The sequence below is a fragment of the Anopheles arabiensis genome, chromosome 3, assembly GCF_016920715.1.
Source record: "Anopheles arabiensis isolate DONGOLA chromosome 3, AaraD3, whole genome shotgun sequence".
Taxonomy (NCBI): Eukaryota; Metazoa; Arthropoda; class Insecta; order Diptera; family Culicidae; genus Anopheles; species Anopheles arabiensis.
The window spans coordinates 1,649,040-1,670,210 of NC_053518.1; the positions used below are offsets into that span (position 1 = coordinate 1,649,040).

The window sequence follows — 21,171 nt, forward strand, 5'->3', positions numbered from 1 at the left end:
TTCGTCGCACCCTAAGCCAGCGCGCGAAGACGGTGGTTCTTGTCGTTGTATGTGTGAGGGGTTGTTTTTTTGCATATTTTGAATATAAATATTCTTCCCTTCTAAACAATCTACTCGGGACGGCAGGGGAGCTCGAGCGGACAATCGATCTTCCACGGTGAATGAGCTTATTTCTCTTGCAACAGTGGACCACATACAGCCGTTGGAGCAAGCAGGTTGTGGGATGCAGCAACGTTCCGAAGAGTGCAAGGATTGGCTGAGGGCAAGCAGAAAACTGCAACGCGCAATGCTGCGGTTGCTGTTGCTGTTTTTGTTACCCCGTACTTGATAAAAACGTAATTAAGTTAATTAATATCTGTGTCTGTTTTTGGATAAAGTTTTTCTTCTTCGGTTGCTTTCGGGCAGCCGTTTGCTCCATTGCGAAACGCTTAATTAGCCCGTTTGGTGCCCGATTGTTGCAAAAAGGTAAGCGTTTTTTTTACGTCGGCGCCGGCCGCCTTTTTGCGATGTTTTGCTTTCACTCAACAATGATTTCGGTTCGATGATATGAATGTGAACAGACAGTAAAATGTAAAGGGAATAATTGGAACCGATGCCCACTTTATGCCACTAAAACTAACAGCACCACATTCCGTTTCGCGTCTGCTTTCTTCTTGCCCAGCTGGAAGAGGTTTGTGATGAAGTAATTACCTCCAAAACTAGTTAGCATTACACCTACAGAACAATAAAAAATAGATGACAAAATGGTGGGGTTTTTTCGGAGCTTGGGAAGTATCTTAAAACTCATTTGAATAGCTACCTCGGCGGACAATTAATGCTCGACCACCGGAAAGTTGAGTCATATTCATGGGTGGACACACTTCTTGGGCAGTGATCTGGTTTGTTTTTTAATTTCTGTTTGTTTTGAATACTAGTTAACATCTGCCGAGTAGTAGGGAATAGGCTTATTACACGCTAGAGTCTTTGGAAATCCAACGAAGGTCGTGCCACTTCATGACTAGCGCTTGGTTGGTGGTCGTAAAAATATAACTGCTTTAAACTGTTGCATGAAGAATGGTTTTATGCACTCGTGCCCTTTGCCAAGCCACTTCTTGCGCAAATCGTAAAACCAAAGCCCCGAACCGTACGTTTGAAATGTCACTGTGAGGTTAGTTCAGCCGGTCCCAGCCCACCTTGAAGCGGGTCGGAAATTAATCATACGCCATACTAACACTTTGTCACACTTTCAGGCGGTTTTTATTTGCCCGCCCTTCACAGGAATGCAGCGGTAATTTGGAGATAAAGATCGTTGCTGTGTTTAAAGAAAGAAGCCGTTGTTTTTTTCGCCAGTTTTATGAGATACTTACCTTACTGCTGTTGCTGTGGAATAAAGAACTAACCCGTTCAAACCGAAAGTTCTGCGCTGTCAGAAAGAAGGGAAGCGTTTGATTTTTTGACACGCTGCCGGCGCAACTAGCAGCTGCCAATCATTGCCGGCTGATGTGTGTTGCTGTCCCGAAAGTGGGGGCCAGAAGTAACATTGGAACCCCATAAACCGGTTCGAATTTCCATGCTGCTGCCCTGGTTGGTAAGAGATTTTTGGAGGAACACTTAATTTGATCCGGTTAAGATATCGCCCCCCGATGGAGAGACTTTCTTGGATCACCCGAGAGCGGAAATGGAGAAGGCGTTGCGGGAAAGGCAGCCCGAGAAGCCCCACCGCCTTGGAGCTTGGACCTTCAGCTTTACCTACATCCCGTGAGTAAGTGAGTGATCGTTTTGCTTCCTGCGACGGAAAGAAGGCCCAAACTAGTGATAAAAAAAGCGGCCAATAAGTTGAAGAGTTTTTTTTGGTTGTTGTTGTTGCGGGGTGAACTTCTGCTCTGCCCTCCCTCGGTTTGGTGGGCCAGCTCGGGGTTTAATTTGCTCCAGCTCACCTGTGGGCTTTGACAGTAATTAATCAAAATCGATTCTGACATTGATTAGTTACGAGGGCTAATCAAATTTCCGATTCTTCTGGGTCCGTCGCTTTTGTTGGTGTGCCGGTGTGCCGCAGCCCCGTCTCCCGTGGATGGGTTTGGAATTTCTCGTTAGTTTTTGGGATTGTTTTGATGCTGAAGGCGTGATAAGAGAGGGAAGGGAAGGGCTGAAGGCTGTTGGAAATAACTGGGATCATTATTATTTTCTCTGAAGCATCTCTGAAACTCCTTCGCAAGCTCGTTCCACCTGGCTGAAGATGGTCAATCAAGCGTTGGAGAAAACGGAGCTGTTCTGGGGCGGAAGGCGAGACAAGATCGAGAAGTCAAGGTTGGTCCCATTAATCATTGGACGTGAAATTTAACACGATCGAATTTTCTGCACTAACCCGTAACGCATCTTGGTGGAGTTTTCGGGAAAGGATCGGCAGAGGGCTCATCTTATTGCATATGCGTTTGAGATGATATTCAATTTCGCACCTTTGGAAACGGCTTACAATTAACTGGAATACAACTGGAGTGTGGAGGGTTCATGGCTGCGAGATGATAAAACGTGTTTTATTTTGATTTGAACTCCTTACGCCGGATTACAACATTCTTTTGTTATGAGTTGGGCAACCGCTTCAAACCCCCCCAGCCCCTAACAAAACCGGAATAAGATGGATTCGAAGGAATTACAAAAATAAACGTCTTAAACCTTCAAACGAGAGCCGCCGCCGCCGCAGCCAGTCGATCGAGTGCCGGTCCAGATGTGTCGCCGGTCCCGGCCGTGGCCATAGAGCACTATCAGGGGTAGGAAATAAAACTGTTTATTTGAATATTTGCGGCGGTAGCAAACCCACTTTAGAAGGTAAAACGCGTCGGGAATGTTGTCTAGGGTTTTCCCGTTTTCCCAGGAAAGTGACACGACTCGCTCGTTCCCATCACCCGTGCGATCGCCCGCTTGTGATCTTTCCAAATAAATCAATTTCGAGAAAATCACTCCTCGGCAGCAAACACAAAAAAAAAACACGAAGAAGCATCCCTCGGAAAACGGAACGACGATTCAGTCGATGTCTATAAATCACAAACAAATAATCTTTCGCTTAAGCGCGCTCGGTGGCGTTCGCGCGTTGTCCGTCCGCAGTTCTCTCTCTCACTCGCTCTCTTAAAAATAAACATATTTCTTCCCGTGCTTCACGCACTCACGCACGTCGCAGAAAAAGGGTGGCTGGGGGTGGATTTTCCTGCCTTAAAGATGCCGTCCCCGTTACCACCGGCACAGAAATGGCATCGCAATCGTGAGCTCCAAGCTGTGCTGCGACCGGCCCCGTCCACGATAGATGTGTCAATTTCTATTAAGTCGGTCACGCTAAAAGCATCCGAACATGGGCTTTGATATTTAATAAATGGATACTTTTTAGCGGCTAATCGAATGTCGTAAAGATACCGTTACCTCGCCGATGTCTAAGAAACCGACCGACCGACCGACCAGCAGCAGCAGCCGGGGGGTTTAATGCGAAAAAAGTGAAGAGGGGAAACAACAAAAAAGATTAATCCATTTTACCGCAACGGCCGGCCACCACGAGAGCGGGCTTGCGGTGCGTTTCTGCCTGTTTAAAGAAGACATAAGTAGATGATGGAAGTGATGGTAAATTAGCTAATGTCGTTGAATCGGAACCAAGGGGGGGATGTAGGAAGGGGATGATAGGGATGGTGGTAATGCAAATTAGATGTAGGTCGACACGTTGTTTTGATGTAACCGGCGTAGAGTGCTGGAATGATGAATCGCAGTGAAGGGAGTCGTGGTGGAGTGGAATCATTTCGCTATCCGCGATCGTGTACGAACCATTAGAGTTCATTTTGATGTTGTATGTCAATGTGACCGAGTCAGCTTAAGTGGCTCTCGGTTACCTTGGAATGGCGTGATAAATGCTGCAAAGATGAGTTTAAAAACGTTATTGTTCCGTCAAACAATTACAAAACAAAGTCTTTGCTAGCATTAAACTTCTCAAGAGCACTTGTGACGCACCTTTTTCCTTGGAACTTTATGCTATCACCTGTTCTGGCTGATGTCTCTGAATGGTTAATCCTGCTCCATGCCTTTAAATACACCGAGCCGATTGTCGACTTGCAGGCAGCACCGTAGTTCTATTCTAACCCTCATTCTCTTTCAAAGTTTAGAGCTAAATCTGCTTATTGGTAATAAATTTTCAGAACCCGCTTGATCCAGACCTAATCCTCAGCTGCGGTACACGTGGAGCGGTGTTGAAGCGGCTCCACTCCAAAGAACGGAACAAAATCTCTGTAAATATTTTACAACAACATGTCACATAGCTAATCCTACTTCTAGCGTGTCTTGTAATGTTTTCTTTTGGATTGGTTTGTTGGTCCGTTTTCTTAAAATAAATATTGCTGGGTGGCCAGTATTAGCTGCGACACGGGCGCGCTGCCGATTTAATGCTTCACCGAGACCCGGCAGCTGCTAAGAAGAGAAAAAACCTAATTGATTGTTTTTAAGTGAATTATTATAAGCCATTCAGAAAAAGAATTCGACGGTTTTTTGAACTAAATCACGCACCGCTCAGGATTAAAGTAAAATTATGCCTTTTACCACCCCATCTGGAAGCTATTGCAACTTCAGCTCGAATATTTTTTCACGTAAATGATGTACATATCGGGCACAAAAACAACAAAAAAGCATGCTCATTGCAATTGCCGTCCGTTTATTTGCACTTATGATTCCACTTTGCATTGAATGTGCGTACGCAGTTTTTTGCGTTCCTTCTCAGCGTTGTTTTAATTATTTCTGCTGATTCGTTCGTCAAACCGATCGCTATCAGGCCCGCTTTGCGGTCGCAAAGCTATCGTCATTTTAATTGTCACTAGGATGCGGCGGAGGGCGCGGCTTGCTGCAGCTGAAGCGTCCTGTGTTTTTTGCTTCTGTCCTCACGTCGCGTTGTTTAAATGTACGCCCTCTGTGCGGCGTATCCTCTCACACATCGCACATCGCACCGCCGGGATCGGGATCACTTTAGCCGCCCTTTGTTGTGGTCATTTATGATAATGATTTTAACACGTCATCACTGGCGCGGTTCGGCCGGAACTGAACACCACCGCAGTGTCACCACCGCATACACGGCTCCGGGGCGCGCGTGCACGCGTTTGCATTTCGGTTTTGAGTTCAACCAAATGAGGCACATACACACCGCGTGCAGCGTGGCTTATGTTAAACGCAAAACTCTCCGGGCCTGGCTTCCGCCGACGGATAGAGGCGGCCCATAATTACTGTCATTAAAATAAAAATTATTCGAACACCTCCGAACCCTCGAACCACGCTTTTTACTCGACGTTTCATGTCTATTTGGCTGTTCGGGGCGCTTTTTTCCCCCGTTCTGTTTGCTAAAGTGCAGCTGCAGCTGCTGGCAGTCAGAGGTGAAAAACTAGTAGTAAAACGGAAAACGTAAGGGAAAAGTTGTGCTGGCAGGGATGTGGCGTTGGTAGGTGATAAAATGAATGATGAAGGTTGACCACTTCCACATTGGTCGATAGTGGGCGATGGCATAATTATTATTCAGTTTCGAAATCAAAGCGATGCACTTTTTTCCATCCATTTGTCAATTAAAGCTGCAAGGTTTCCGTTTTTTTTCTACACAGCAGTTTAATAATAGTTTTATTGTGCTACAAATAGTTCAAAGAAGATAGCTTTGTGGAGCTGATCATCGTAATATGTTGCTTTATTATAGATTGATCGCGTCCACAAACTGTTGATAAGCTGTTGATTGTCGTTTAATCACCTTCTTCTATTTGTCTTAAATATAAGTTTTAATCACTGTTTTCCACTGCTTTTTACTAGCCAAATTACTCGTCCGCTCATCCACATGATAGATGTGGGAATCGAAACCCAAACAGTGGCCAACACACACGCACTACATTAATCGCTTAGAGCTGCCGGCACCCGTTTGAACCTGGCGAATCGGTAGCAATCAAAAGTGGCGCCACTTAGTCAAAATAGAAATAAACTTCCTTCGCAAAAGTTCATCACCCCGCTGATATGTCAGCGTTTTTAATTTATATTTTACAATGGCACAAACTAGAACGCTGAAGGTCATGCGTTTGTCGGTGCAAAATTCCTAAAACAGATTAAAATACCGTTCAAATGATGTGATGTGTTCCCTCCACGGGGTGTGGAGCAGCATAAACCCCCTAAAGAGGGGATAAGAGGCCATGCCTTATCGTGGCGCCGTTTGTTTGCGCCCGCGTGGCATCGGTAGCCGATAAGGGCAAATAATGAAAATGGATTATCAATTTATTAAATATTTAATTAAAACTTTTGTCATCGAGCCACCGCCTCGTGTCGGTGACTGGTGGGTCATAGAAAAAGAAATAGAGAAAAGTGGGCATGAAGCACGTGCTTATGCTGGCGTCTAACTCCGTGCGATGCCTTCTGCAAAGAGCCTCCCCGCAAAGTGTAAGGAAATATTCGCTAATGTTTCACACCGTTGCTTATGGGACGGATTCGAGAATGGAAGAGTTTCACTGTGGACAGGACAACTGCTGCAATACTTCGCGTTCGGGCTTTATTGGATTCCTGCGCGTAATCAATTAAAAGATTATTTGCTGCAGGAAGCGTAACCGGTCCTCGTCCCGTCTTCGATGCCCGTACCGAGGAGGCAGTGACAGAAAAAGAAATGCTAACGTATTGCCTTCAATCCACTCCAGCCCGGATAATGGGTAAGAAGTGGGGTTGAAGGATAATGGGTAAGAAGTTGAGAAATCGATTAGAATCACCCGCAAATGGGGAACGATTACGGAAATCGCGATTAGTCCGCTTTCGCTAGCTGACTTCTTCGTTTGGGCTACGGGACAGGCGACGGATTACGTTCATCCCTTCCTGTCCCCGTCCTGGAAGGCTCGCGAAGATCGTGAAGTGACTGCACACTTTCAGCGGCAACATCATTATCGACCGGCGGCCCACGATAAGTGAAAGACGCGAAAAGAATTTGCGTGCAAAAGCATAAGGAAGGCGGACCGGTTTCGCGTCCGATCGAAGAGAGTTTGTGTGTGTGGTTCTCTTTTTATATTCATCATGTTCGTCATCGATGTTGAAAGCCGCTGTGTCGATCGGGTTTAAAAATGTGGGTCAGCATTGCTGCTGATGCAAAGTTGATGATCTTCCAAAAAATCGTGACAGAGTGCCCCTACGTGTGTGTGTGTACCATGCCTAGGTGCCGATGGGAATCTATACAGACGTTAGACCCACGGGGCCTTAAATACGTTTCATCCAGCGGTGCAGGAATGTTGAAATCGTTTCAATTGTTTTATTCGCAGATTGGATTGAACCGATCGATCGAAATAGTTTTGGAAGTAGATTGACCATTAGATTAGCTAATCTTTTAACTCTGATCAAAACGCCCTCTCCACCAAGCGAGCTGACCTGGTTAACCCTTTACGGGTTAGCGGTGTGGGACGAAAACGAGATTCAATTTTCGATGAGCATGAGTTTTACGATCAGCCGTTTATGATTGGAATCGGATTTGAAAGGTGATGTAAGTGTGGAAGAAACTTCATTTCAATCGTTGCACGCGTGGGTCTTGGAGCGAGAACAAGCATAGAGAGTTGGGAGACACTCGTTTAGAGACCTTTTTTGACAGTTCTATATGCTTGTCTGTCATAAAGACTGTCACTTTATTGCCCTCTCTCACTGGGATGCATCAGAATGTTGAGTTCTGCGGTTGCCTACTCCATCTTGAAGCTTATTATCATTTTAATCTTTTTTGGGAAGAAGGGCAATTCGATAAAGTAGACGCTTCTCTACAGAAGTTGTTTAGGGGCAGTGTGGCTAATCAAGCATGTAATCCAACTAGGGACCACACAAGAAGCGTTATAATAAAACTAAGCTTTACTGCAACCATTTCATCGAACAGGTTTGTTCTTTAATTTCTTAAAGCCTCTGTTTCTATAAAGATTGCTCACTGCAAGCTCAACTCCCTTAGCCCGGTACACCTCTCAACCGTTCAGAAGGCTCAACCGGTTCGAATGGAACTCGCTGCTTCCCTTTAGTGGCGAAAACGTCGCGAATGATCGATCAAGATAAGCGATCAAGAATTATTAATATCTCATTAAGCGACCACTGATAGGGATGATTCCATTCAATTTGCAGAGAACTACTACCACGCGCTGTACCAGGGTGTTTGTTGGGATAGAGTTATGCTCGCCGAGTTTTTTATCCTTGACTTACCTTAAATTCACCATCTACCAGGGAAGTCCAGGCAAAAGGCGCTCCGAGAAGAGTGGATGAAAACCAGCCAGCCAGCCAGCCAGCCAGCCAGCCAGTCTGACCGAAAGAAAGCTCCGATGTTCTCGAGACGCACTAATTGGACCATCTGTGGAAAGTCGATGGTCGACGGGCGCATCCTCCTCCTGGAAGACCTTGCTAGTGTAGGCCTTTTTTGGCGTCGGTGGGAACTGACATCGTTAGCTCGATTCGTCCCGAACTTCACATGGCAGCTTAGGTTGGAACGGGTCCCTTGGGTTTGCTCTACTCCCGGGGAATCCCACCAACAAACAGGGTAGAACCAAGGCAAGGCAGACAGACAGGGTTGATTTGCATGTCAACCGGTTGGCCGGGCCGGGCGCAGGTTCCGGACGCTGGTTCGTTCGCCTACCGGAGTTCTGCGAAGCAGCGTTTGTTTTGATTCGCAGCACAAGACGCTGTGCTTGTTAGTCTTAATTGTTTTCCAATTAGACGAACTCTGCGCTCGATAATGGACGGGCAACTCGGTTACCATCTCTATGGGAGAGATTTTCATCCGCCTTTTTTTGTTGCAGCTTTGGAGAAAAGGCGAGATGATAGCAGCCAACATAATCGAACTATAATTGATTGTTGATGCGTGTTGGAATGTAAGGAACGCATGGTGGAATGTTTTTCTTTCGTGTGACGCAGTGTCTGGGATGGTTCTCCAAAAAAAAAAAAAACGTTCCAGATATTGCTAAAAAAGTGTCCTGAACCTGACTAAACACTTTCAAAATGGCATGCAAACTTATTCAGATTCATCAAACGCCTCATAAATCTGACAAAAATCACACAAAACGGGTCATCATCTGGATTGAGCGTTTGGTGAGTTGGTGTGTCCAAAACACAAAACACAAAAAAAGCTCACAAAACGCGGACCACCAGCTTGACAAGCACCCAAGAATGGCCAGATTCTGTGTCCGATGGAAAGCCATCATTCGACGCAGCAGCAGACGCCCAACAAACGCCCAATGCCGCCTGCTAGCGAACGCTTACCATTCGGAAATATGATTTACAACCATTTCCCAGTCCTGCGGCTCGGATGGTACGATCCGGTCATCTGGACAACGCTGGACACTGGAGAGCAAGAACGAACAAAAAAAGAGGACAGAAAAAGAGAAAGAAAGAAAGGAAAAAAGGATGCACGTAGCCAATCGATCCGCTCGGGGGACTGTCGGGGTATTAATATCTATTAAATAAATCATCATAAAAACGAAGTCAAAAAGGTTATACTTCTCTCTCTCTCTCTCTCTCTCTCTCCTGTTCGGGTTTCGTGCCTGCCATGTCCCCGTGGCCGTTCACCGCTCCAGATGGCATCGAGCGTCGGCTCGCGTGTCCGGGCGAGTCGGTGGAATACATAAAAAAGGGATAAATATTTGATGGAAAGGTATTTTTTCATTACTTTCTGCTGCTGCTGCTGCTGTTGCCTGCTTTCGTGGTCCGTGCATTGGTCCCACTGGCAGCAGCCCGCCCGGTGGACGCATTCGGCGGAAAATAGATGGATAGATGGTCGATGACTTTCTGTCGCTTTTATCTTTGCCGTTTCTCGCACTCTCTCTCTCTCTCTTGGATGGAACGTTTGATGGCTCCTGGAGGGGTTGGGAAAGGGCCCATTCCCCGGGAGGGAAGTTAGCTCGGTCCTTATGGATGCTTAATTCCTGAATAGATTAGAGCAAGTGGGCACTATCGAGGACGAGCGTAGGAAAGTGGCCGGACGGCTTACTTCCTTGTGTCCTTGTGTTCGTTTCGGTTTCGGTACAGGGCAAAACCGGACAGGATGGATGTTAGATGATGGAAGTGGGATTGAATTGGATCTTGTGTGTGTGTGTTGTCGCCAATCGAGAAACGTGCACACCATCGTTCTTTGGGGGCAAGTTGAGCTTTGAGCTTCCACAAGTGATCGGACATTTGACCTGGGTTAGAGTGAAGCAATTTGTGGGATGCATGCAAAAACACTCTCTCCCTCTCTCTTCACGTACATGTTTGTGTTGTTTGTCAATTTTGATGATTGTCTTTTGCGTGCTTTCGCAAAAACAGCATAAGAGAAGAATAAAGTGCAATTAAAAGATGCGTTTTTGCAGGCCTGTGTTAGCATACAAAACTACCATTAATAAAAAGTATTGTTACCATACCATTCTTCGGTACGTTTCCCTTTGAAGTTCAATCAGGCAAGGCAAATTTTTGCAATCAAATAAAACCACTCGCCGCAGGACGTCGCAGCAGAAAAGGCCGCAATCCTTTCCCGAAGCCCCCAAAACCAAAGATAAACGCGTCCACGCTGCATTAGCGATGCTTTCACTGGTGCATTTCTCATTCTTTCTCTCTCTCTCTCCTTCTCTCACACTGTCAGCGTCTCCGTCTGTCCTTCCAATGCGGACACGGTCGGTACTGTCATTTATAAAAATTATCTTACATCGCCCTCATAAAAGCTTCTGCACATCCCTGCTAACCCTTTTTCGGTGCTCTTCCCTCCGGTAGCGCGTGGTATGTTGGCTCGGGCCAACAAACCCCCGAAACGGAGTGAAAGGTGTGGTAAAGGAGAAGTAAATACCAGCACCACCAGGTCGCTTCTTTTTCGCTCTATCATCCCACTGACCTCACGGGAGCTCTTTGGCGCGCTTGTGCATTGCCAACCTGAAGCGTGGTAAAACCGTCAGAACGATGCGTCACCCTGACGGCGTACCCGCACGGGAAGCGAACCCGAGGTCTGGTCGAGGTGATAAGAAATGTAAATACGGAACGAAATTTAATTTGTGTAATTCAAACATACTCACACCAACAGCAACGGGACCGCCACCACGACCAGCAGCAGCAGGTTCATTAGGGCTTTGCGTGAGGGCGTGCGGGAAATCGTGCGTACCAAAGGGCGCACTTTTCGCCAGCGGCTTATCACCGCGTTCCCGCGTGCAACTCTGGCATGGCTCTGGGCATGGTCGTAGAAACTACGATTGTACCTGATGAAAGTGCAGGCATCAGCTGCGGGTGTGTGTAACCGTTTGCCACGGTACACGGTCACACGGACGGTGGCGTTTTGGGTTTTATTTCATCTCGGTTGAAGCGAACTGCAGCATCTCGCCCTCTGCCAGCCTCACAGCTGTTCGCAGTTAAGAGAAATTATGTGTTATTATCTGAGCGTTCTTGTCTTCTTTTTCTTCTTCTTCTGCTGCTGCTGTTGCTGCTGCGGCTGTCCCGTGTTTTTGTGTGTTTGGCCGATCTATCTGGCTTCGGGGAGGGGAGCGTTTGTTCTTTCGCGTTTAAAATCCACCCCGCGGCACCCTGCGTTGCTTGGTGTGTTTGTGTTTTTGGACGTCGTGTGGACGTGTCTGTAGTACGGATTATTGCCGCATGCTTGGTTCCCTTTTTGCCCTTCTCTCTGTCTCTGTCTCGGTGTTCGGGAGCATCTTTGCGGCAGAAGCGTATGTTTACACCGCGTATTTTGAAGAAGAAGTACCTGGAAGCAAAGTCGTCAGTGATTGCCGGGGCAACAAGCTTTACCGCTTTGCTTCGCGTGAATAAGATTGAGAGCGATATGTTCTATTGACGGTTTGCAATTTGTTCGTTCGTTCGAGGAGGAAAGGATCGAGTGTCATTTACGAACCTATTTTTCCAATTTTATTGCTTTATTGCTGACTTGCTTTCGGTTACCCTTCGCTTGCTCTGTGCAAGACCTGGCTCATTGTTTCTTAAACAAACAAACCCTTCAATCTTGGGTAAATTAATTTAGAACACCTGCAGCTGGATTACTTACCCCTTTTTTTGTCTACCAGACCCTCCAGGTATCATAAGTATCTATCATCCCGCTTTTCTTCCTCGCTTGAACGAAATCGAAAGGATAAGCTTGATTAGACACTTCACCAAAAGTTCAGGCAGTTGCATTCGGCTGTGTTATCCTTTTATGCCTCTCTTATCCAAAAAACATCTCACACCAACAAAAGGGATAACAGTGGGCAAAATAAGAAGGGCAAACCCAAAATGTTATTGCACAGCCAAAGCTTAGCCTTTAAGCAATCCCGACAAATCCACTAAAAGAAAAGAAGGAAAAAGCCAATACCCCCGAGGGGCGGGAGTGCGGGTGCGGGTGCGATAAATGAACGATGAAGATAAAGTTGCCAAGGGTCTGTGTGCCAATTGTTAAACGGCAGCCAAGGTTTGGTTCCTGGGTCTCAAGTGGGTAGCGTTTAGCATTTTAGCAAAGCCACACACACATACCCGCCAACGGTGTGAGAATCTTTCCGAATGCATCTCCGATCCCCCGGAGTGGAGTGGTGGTCTCTTTTCTCTTTTCTTTTGCTTTTCCGCCCGACTCGAGCCTCGAGGCTGTCGAGGGAAGAAAGTTTGAGTGGTTGAAATTGTTTGCGGTTTTGGGTCAAATCCCGAAAACCCTTCGCAAAGGATTCGGAAAGTGGATTAGGAGAGGCTGCACTCACTGTCTCTCTTTCTCTCTCTTTCTCTCTGTTATCGTCTTAAGGCCTCATACAACATACACAAACACACAGAAGCATGCGAGTGGATGAATGTGCTCTGTTGTGTTTGTTTGTTTGTTAATTTGCTGCTTAATACTTTAAGAACTTTTGAGCCGGTAAAGCTGCCGAAGTTGCTCGCATGGAATGGTGTGAAATGTTTGTTTATTTGTCCAGTGTTTGGCAAATCATCGCTGGCTTGCTTCTTCTTCGAACGGATTGCGGAACGGTGGTAAAAAAGGTAGCTACGTGCTTTAAGGTTTCAAAGCAAGGTTCAAACGTGAGGCTCCGTTTCCATGCCTGTGCTGCCTGTAGTGTGTCCGTAATAACCTTCATGAGCATTAGTGTTTTATAAAATCAATGCCTGAATGCATGATGGAAGTCTCCACACTTCCTAGTCCAGCTCTGTCTGGAAGTTACCGAAAAGCAATTTAAGTTTTAAAGCCAGTTCTAAAAGCGCAAAAGTTTTATCTCGCACCGTACCATCAGCCATCGTGGTAGCGTCTGCTTTAAAACGCCCTGTCTCGGTTCAACCCTCGGCCTCCAATTACTTACTATCGGCCAATTTAATTTCCTACCGAAAATTTACAACTCCCTGCAGTCGCCCGTGCCGTTCCGTTCCTCCCCACGGGGAGATGCACTTGCCTCCACAGCACACGGTGGCGCTGGTGGTGGTGGAGAGTGGGCTGCTAAACTTTAGCTTTCCCGTATCCATATCAGGGAACCATTCATCAAAATCCGTGCCGGGGCTTGGGTGTGCTGCACTTGCCGAAGGGATGTGTGTGTGAGAGGGAAGGGGCTCGGTGGTAGGAAATGGAAGCAAGTAAATAGTGCGCTAGTGTAGGATAAATTAATTAAAACGTTTGCAATCCACCAACTCCCTTCCTTTTTCACACAAACCTGCACAACGGCTGCACTTTACCTGCACGAGGACGGCGCTGTAGAGTGGCGCTGTTGTAACGTATCTAGCAGGTTTTGTTTTGGACGGTATGTTGTCCCTACACCACTGTACTGGTTCGTGTTTCTTTGCTCCTATTTTTTCCCCTTTTGCTGTGAGTGTGTGTGTGTGTAATTCATGCTATGTTTTAGCTAGTGTTTTTAGCTTGTTGTTATGTTGTGTCCATGGTTGATCCTTTGGAGCTTCTCCGAGCTTTTTCTGAGCTGAGAGCTGTCTGTTGATGCAGCTGGGCATGGTTGTATGTGTGTATGTGTGTGTTTGTGTTTTACTTTTTTCTCACTTGTTTTTCCTTCTCATTTAACATACAAACATGGAGCATTGAGCTGCACGAGCTGCTAAAGTGTTACCCATTCCGGCACCCATGCTCGTCTTGATTCGTTCCTCATCTCTATGCACACGACCTTGCTCTGGATGCACCGGGGGTAGCTTCTGGAGGAAAAAAGAAGGCAAAAGTTTTGGTATGCTATTTGTGCGAGAACGTGTGCCCGGTAGAAGCGCACTCTGTGGAACAGCATACATCACAAAACCTCGTGCTGGAGTTCATTTAGCACTTGTGGAGTGGAGTGGGGCGTCGGTGGCGCAGAAGCCAGAAGACATCTCGTGAGATAACTCACACACCGACGCGTAGCGCATCCGGACGGGTAATCCAGCATCAATACTTGCAGCTCGATCTCGGAAAAGGAGCAGGCACAGAGGAGATGGTAGTATCTAGTTCTTGAGTAGCGCAACCTCATCTCATCTCAAACGAGCCCACGAGTTGAGAGGTGGAAAAAGGACCTCGACCAGTGCAACTCGTGTGCAGTTTCTCATTTACAGTTTGCAATTTTAATTAAATAATTTTGAAGTTTCGAAGCCTGCAGCTATTTTTCGCCTCCTATCCCCCCCTCATTTTGCCAAACGATGTATGAATTTTATGTGCGGAAAGTGGGCGCGAGTGCGCGCGCGTGAACGTCCGGGATCTTGCCTATCTTGTCTCGATCTATCCCATACCGCGCTGTATCTCGCGCGGGTTCGTAAAGAGGCATCGGGTTAAGAGTCCGAGTTGGGCTAGTTTTGGGGCCATGGCGAGCTTTACTGTGAGGTTGGGGAAAGGAGGGAGAAGCCAATCAGCACTGTGAGGTACGAGTGTGGATGGTGGATTAGCAGTGATGGTAGGCAGGCAGGCTCACTAGCGCCCGATCAGGCCCTTCCCGGGCGCGACTCTCGGGCCCGTTTTCCAACTTTCGGCTAGCTGTGGCTAGAACCTTCGCCGCAAGAGTCCTTCATTATCTTCGTTTCGTTTTTTGGGCACGTCAGCATCAGCATCGCAGAGTTGCAGGCTCCTTCGCCCCTCCTCCAGGATGCTCCCGCCGTTGCTGACGTGGCACAATACACTACTGCCAGGGGGTTTTCCGGTACTACTTCAATTATCGTCGAAGTAGTAGGCAACACAGCGCACGGCTGGATGCCTTTTCCATCCTTCACCCGATGGCATTCAGTGTCTGTGCGCGCGTGTGTGTGTGTGTGTGTGTGTGTGTGTACGTGTGCATTCATTTGTAAAGTGCAGCTGCAGTTGTGCCGAATTGCAACCGGAGATGGTACTCTCTTTCCTGCTGGATGGATGCTAAAGAACCGTCCGAACCGTTGGATTCTTCCCTCCTCTCTCTGTGTGTGTGTATGTAACATGACCAGCGTAGAGTTTTGCGTTTTTGGATACCGATGGCTTTGTGGGGAAGAAAACACCAACAGAAGAAGAACGCAGAGCCGCCTGCACACAGCGTTGCTATTTATCCAATTATCCTCCCAGCTTCTCCGTGGACATGTAGGATGCAATTGAATTTTCGCCCACATCCCAGTGTCCGCGTGTGGGTGGGAAGTAGGTGGGAATTAGACGGCAAAATTTGGGTACCGCGAACCCGATGCCCCGAGATTGTGGCTTTCCCCGGGCAGAGTGTGCCTCGGTGTCTACATCTACACGCAGAAGTTATCAAACCGACCGAAACCGTCTCTGGGGGATGTTTGCCTGTGTGTGTGTGTGTCCAGGGCGTGTTGCTCCGGGTTGCTGATGCACGTTCCGATGGCAGCAGGTTGTTGAGTGAAAATTGAATTCCTTTGTGACCGAGAGTGATGGGGAGGGTTTTCTGGTGGGAGGTGGGAAGGTGGGCCATTCGAAAGCGATGGGAGATCCCATTTGGCAACCGTTGTTGCATTGAAGTTGCTATCTTTTGTGGAGGCTAGGAAGCAAGGTAGGATAAACTTTGGAACTTACACACATATACGAGCCGTTGGGCCCGAAAGGTGAACCGTTTTCGTAGAACGGCAGCACGGGAACTGGATGGTGGTGGCGGTGGTTTGCTGGAGTTTGTTAATTATCGTGGAAATAAACTTCCGACGAAGATTTCACATCTTGATTGACTGGCCAGGCACTAATGAATCTCAAATCCGGTTGTCCTGAGCTACCGATAATGACCATAATGAAGGAGAGAAGGGAGTTCTGCTGCTCAAGAGGAACCACGTTGGTGTGGATCTCTTTAAACGCTAAAACAACACACGGTTCAAGTGTTTAATATCGTTGTCTGTTGGGGTTTTTGCTGGTTTTATTCTTTTCCCCTACAGGAAAACCAAGAGTTTGACCCGCACTTTCGTGAGGTGGGTGTAAGCATAGGTCCTTTCCGTTTCTGAGCCATCCACTCTGATACTCACCCTTCTCAATACAAACAGATAGCAAAACAACCCCCAAAACAGCACCTTCGTGAGCGTCCCGATAATAATCATAGAGCGCGGTAATAGGTGACTGTATACAATAATTACAGGTGAGGAGGGGCGAAATTCTCTATAATTTACATTTCAAACCTAAAGTGGTGGTTATAGCTATAACAAAAACCGGAGCGATGCCCCAACACCAAAACGAGCTCAGAAGGGGAACTGGAAACTGAAGCGATGGAGGATTGTGCTGAGGTTTGAGCAAAAGGGAAACACGAAAAAGAAAGAAAACTCCGTAGTGGGGAAACGCCCGACGCCTCAGGGCACATGGAAACTATTTGCAGAGGGAGGGAGGCAGGAGGAAGATGCAAAGATGGAATGCTAGGGGTCAGAGTGGAGCGGCTTTAGCTAAGAATGCACAAATTGTTGTGGTCCGGTGGAATGGAGAGCTCGCGTTGTTCACGGGAAGGAACGTTTGGGAAGTTTTTGCAGTTTTAAGGTCGCTTCCACTCTAAAAAAAGCTAAAATGTAAATTGATATTATTTACGGGAACTTACCCTATTATGGCTGACGTAATTAACTTGATTGCTTGTAGTGTTTAGGGCAGGTTATGCAAAATGTGTTAAATGTGATAATGAAATAGTCATCTTCATCTTTTGTGTGCCATAGAAAGAGCAAACTTGTTCCATAAATAGTCATTCCCGGGTGATCTTTGAACTATTTCCTTTAATATAGTTCGAGCTAGTAATCTTTAAGCCACAGTGAAAAAAAGCACATCAATCCATCCAAGCATGCACCAGACCGTTCTCGGTTCGCAAAGAATCGATGGCTACGGAACAAATTGCCATGTTCTGGTGTACGGTGCTCGCGGGCTGCATGGTTGTAAAACCGATAGCCACCTAGACTGGACCGCTGCTAGGCCCGCAGGACATCTCTAATTCCATTCTTCGTGGTCAGTTTTCGCGCATGGTATGGCGTTTCTATTGCAAAGGAGAGATTTTGTACCAACCAAAGGACCCCTCTGAACAGAAAAAAACCACCTGACTCGTGGAGGTTCTGCTGCCTTACCGCGTTGTGTTTTTTTTCTCTCTCTCTCTCGTATCCCCAGGCTAGATTCAACTTTCCCGCACAGAACGTGCCCGTTTAACGGCTCAGAACGAAACTGTGGGTACAAGCCATGCAAAAGGGGTGTACACCATTCCCAAGCGACAGACAGACAGAGCCGCGGTCGGGGGGAAGAACTCGAAAACCCTGGGCTGGTGGATGGTGTTTAAAATTAAATTATATGTCTCACGTAAGCTGAAAATTACAGAGGAAACCGATATTGTCCGAATCTGATCGAGGGCGGTGCGCTTGATTGCGATGTGTCTGTTCCTGTGCGTTGTTTTACTTGCCACGTTCTTGCCTTCTTTTTGGGAGCTGGTGCTGGTGGTGCTAGAGCGATCCTTAGGGACCTTGGTGGTCGTGGCGGTCCAGGGTGTCGGTATCGGTGAGCGAGCGGGTTTGACTGGTGCTGCAGGGCAGGTGAAACGTGACACGAGATGAGCATCGATCGATGGGAAAGGGATGGAAACATGAAGGAAAGGAGAACACGCTTTTGCTGTTGGGGCTTTTCTTTTGGTTGCTTCTTTTCGTGACGGATCTGGACAGGAAGGAGCAGGGTGAGGCTTGAAGGTGCAACCCATCGACGTCTAGCATAGAGACGGGCTGTTTTTTATACCATGGACGTAGCTTTATTTTATGGTGCATTTTATGTTTCTGGGAAGACAGGCCTTATTTGCATGTAAACGATTTCATAGAACATTGAAGCTATGCCGGCTTGAGTTGGCTAAGCTTTACAGTTTTGACGAAAGGCTTTTAGGTCCAAAAACGGTTTGCATTACTTCACACTTTTACTATTTTTATTGAAACCAATTTGATCATCCGAAAACAAACGATCGTGGTGTAGCAATGGCGATCACTTATTCCATTATTAGCACCTCGTCATCGGCACCTCGTCGTTCGGAGCTTCAAAAGCTCCTCCCTAGCCCATCCCAATCAGCATCAATTGAGCTATCATATTTTACGATTATTTCTCGTTTGCAAGACACCAAAGTCGGGTAAAAATGGTTTCTCACACCATGCCTTCGATCAGCTTTGCGTTTCTGCAAGGTGTCGGTACCACAAAAACATGCCTAACCTCGAATGTGTGTTCCCACTGCACACTTTCACTCATGCTGGCAACCCAAGAGGGGAAGTCGAGCGAGGGTTCCGCCAAGGGTTTGCACTTGCACTTCTGACCGACCGTGTTGTTAACCTTAACACGAACCAGGCGGCATTTGTCGGCATTCGCTTCCAAGCATCGCGCATGGTTTGGGTTCTTCCGTTTTGCTGCTTCTTCTTGCTCTTGTCCGAGCACATTCGAGCGCTGTTCTTGAGACACAAAAACGACATGAAAAACATAACAACATCAGCACAACATGCATGCGCGCATGCATAATGCAGTTTTCCATTGCAAAGCGGGCAGTCGGAGGGGAATGGAAGGTAAGTCGTGCAAAACGGTGTGCTGTGCTGTTACCGTGAAACCGCAAAGGCTTTCGTGGGGCTCCTTGTAAAGGGTTTGTTTCCGCACGTCTTTGTCCCCCTCCCCGGGGAGAACCTTCGAGCGGGAGTGTAACCGACCGGCAAGAATGAATTTCGATTCCGTCAAACGAGGAAGCTCGTTGGTTAATCGCCATTACGCACGCACGAACAGAGAGACGGCCGGTCGTTCGACGGGGTTTTACATACGCATGCACCTTTCCGGGGGCGAGGATGAGGTTGCATTCCCGGTGCAGCCGATGCATGCTGGGGTCGTTTGTCACTTTGGCGCTCGGGCAAGATAGAGGGGCTCGTTGGGTTGGTTGATGGGGCAAGTGGTGGCAAATTTGTGGCGTGGCGTAGCCGGGCGTTTAATAAAGTATGCCATTATCGCGTGTTATGAAACGTTTTATTATCGAATTTAGCTCGTTTGGCGCTGGCGTTTGGGTGAAGCGTGTCTGTGTGTGTGTGTGTGTGTGTGTGTGTGTGTGTGTGTGTGTGTGTGTGTGTGTGTGTGTGTCTTATGTGGTTGGGTTAGCGTTTTTGCGAAAAGGGTGATGCGGACGATACGTTTGGCGCTTCCTGGGAGGTTGTATGGTTGCCAAACTCAGTAGAGGAACGGTTTGGTGGTTGTTTTACCATAAGTGGAACTGATCTTGTTCGAGACTTCTCAAAACCTATCATCATTGGAAAGTAGTCAGTCATCATCATTTCGAATCGCGTCATAATGATAAGTGTATCGCGTTAGTGTTTTCGCAATTCGGTGGGATCATGATGATGCGTGAACATTGCCAGAACATGAGCAAAGGGAAGTTCTTAACCTTTATAGTATTGTTTTAACACCATAAATCGCTTCTCTTTGAATTTTAAACAAAATATAAAATAACATTCTCATAAACTTGCACTAGCTATCTACCGGAAAGCGAAACTGATTTCACCTGGCAGAAAGATAACGGGGTCCATTCCGCGGGGCCCATTTCACGCTTGAGCCAAATGTGCAGCACGCGATTCATACTTCCCATGTGCAAGGGAAACCACCGTCCTCGTCGTTTCTTGGCCGGAGAAATTCAACGGAGCAAACTGGTGGGAAATGGGTCGAAAACAGCTGATTCGTGTGGTGTCGGAGTGTGTGTTTGTATGTGGAAAACAGTGTATAAAACGGTTCCGGCTTCGAGTCACGTTCGCACACCTGCAGATTATATTTGACAGCTTTTGCTGTGTGGAAGAGACGATGAAGCAAGTCGTGTTTAACGGGTTAGAAGGTCAAACCGTGGAACGGTTAACGATGGTCGACATTGCCAACTCGGCAAAGATGCGAATAAGTTTGAAACCTTTCTACGTTTTGGTTTGTGGGAAAGATGGTAAAAGAAACATACATTTGTGCTGTTGTTAGCAAGAAACTTGCATCATAAAATCGCTGGAATGCTACAAATGCTTCAATTGGAATTGATATCATTTCCCTTTACTTATCAATGAATGTTTATAAAAGCCAATCGTTTGTTGTTTCAAGAGCGCCCTTTTAAGTCAACGAACGATACCCATTGATAGGAGTTATCTTGTGTGTATGTTCTCAAACCAGGAACTTTAATATCGGTCTTTCTTATTTTTTATTTACAGTCCGTCAACAAGCGCGCGGTACAAAATCGGCCTCAACAGCCATAACAGGTAAGCGGTTGGAATCGATTTGAAGTGGCTGACGGTGCCGCCGAGCACTGACTGGAGACGCATTATTCAAGTGACCCTTCGTGAGAACAACTAGTCCATTCCATTCCCTTTCCTAGCCCACTACTCACTATTAACTGTCCTGTGTAACACAATCCACATCCACAAAACATTTCCGCAAGGAACAAGGCACGGAAAAGCCGAGCCGTCGCATGTGCGTGTGGACCCATTAGGACCACGTTGCGATGGTCATCTATAATGCACGGGCGAAACAACCGACAGGACCACTTGATGATCCGACGCTCCGGACGGTACCATCTTCATCGCCGAAGGACACACACACACATACAACGACACCGACATTACACACAAAGCTCAACTAATCATCGAGATAATGGGCCCTAATTGAACGAGTGGCCTGCGCTTCTGGACAGGCTTGACCACGACCCATGTTTCCCGGGGTATGATTAACAATTAATCTTATTTGCTAATGAATGATTGACCATTTCGTTTCCGTGCGGATGGACAACTTGGAACTGTTTCGGTCCTGTGGACGGGGGTACGGGTTTCCGATTGCGATTCTAGCTAATCGTGCGGATGTGAAGCGGAGCAGCCATGAAA

General features: G+C 47.1%; 1 long non-coding RNA gene across 2 annotated transcripts in view; it reads left to right on the forward strand.

Moving 5' to 3' along the window:
* LOC120901531 overlaps positions 1 to 21,171 on the forward strand; it is a 139,123-nt gene that overhangs the window by 15,255 nt on the left and 102,697 nt on the right. For both annotated transcript variants that reach the window (XR_005739301.1, XR_005739300.1), the window contains exon 3: positions 20,506 to 20,553. This is a non-coding gene — a long non-coding RNA (uncharacterized LOC120901531). The remainder of the gene's footprint in view (positions 1 to 20,505; positions 20,554 to 21,171) is intronic.